The 420-nt window shown below is 70.5% G+C and overlaps 1 long non-coding RNA gene across 1 annotated transcript in view; it reads left to right on the top strand.

Annotated features, from left to right (window-relative positions):
• The window catches only part of LOC106723725, a 17,518-nt gene that overhangs the window by 13,574 nt on the left and 3,524 nt on the right, over nt 1-420 (top strand). The window lies entirely within an intron of this gene.

Raw genomic sequence — 420 nt, 5'->3', positions numbered from 1 at the left:
CCTCCTCGGCCAGGCCTGAAAGGCAAGGGGCTGGGGCCCCTTTTGCAGGGGGGCCTCCCAGCCTCACCCCCACTCAGGCTCCCTGCTGGCCTCCCGCTGACCTCAGCCTCCAGCTGTTTCCAGAAACAGCTGCTGGGAGCCTTTCCCGGGCAGGTGGGGGGCGGGGGTTGGGGCCCAGAGAGGGAGAGCCAGGCTGGAGGGCCACCCCTTCCCCCAACGCGGTCTCTGCACCTCCCTGTCCCTACCCAGCAGAGGCGTCCACTAAGCAGCCCATCCTGCCCCAGCCCACAGCACCCCCAGGCCGCACGCTCCTGGAGGGGGGCCTGACCTGTGACCCCTGATGGGAGGAAACAGCCAAGGTCAGTCGCCTGGCTGCTGGGTGGGAGGGTCTGGTCCTGCCCACCCCCCACCCCCACCCCC

The sequence above is a fragment of the Myotis brandtii genome, unplaced genomic scaffold (assembly GCF_000412655.1).
Source record: "Myotis brandtii unplaced genomic scaffold, ASM41265v1 scaffold632, whole genome shotgun sequence".
Classification (NCBI taxonomy): domain Eukaryota; kingdom Metazoa; phylum Chordata; class Mammalia; order Chiroptera; family Vespertilionidae; genus Myotis; species Myotis brandtii.
Note: the sequence above shows the minus strand (reverse complement) of the source record. Positions and strands in the feature narration are given on the sequence as shown.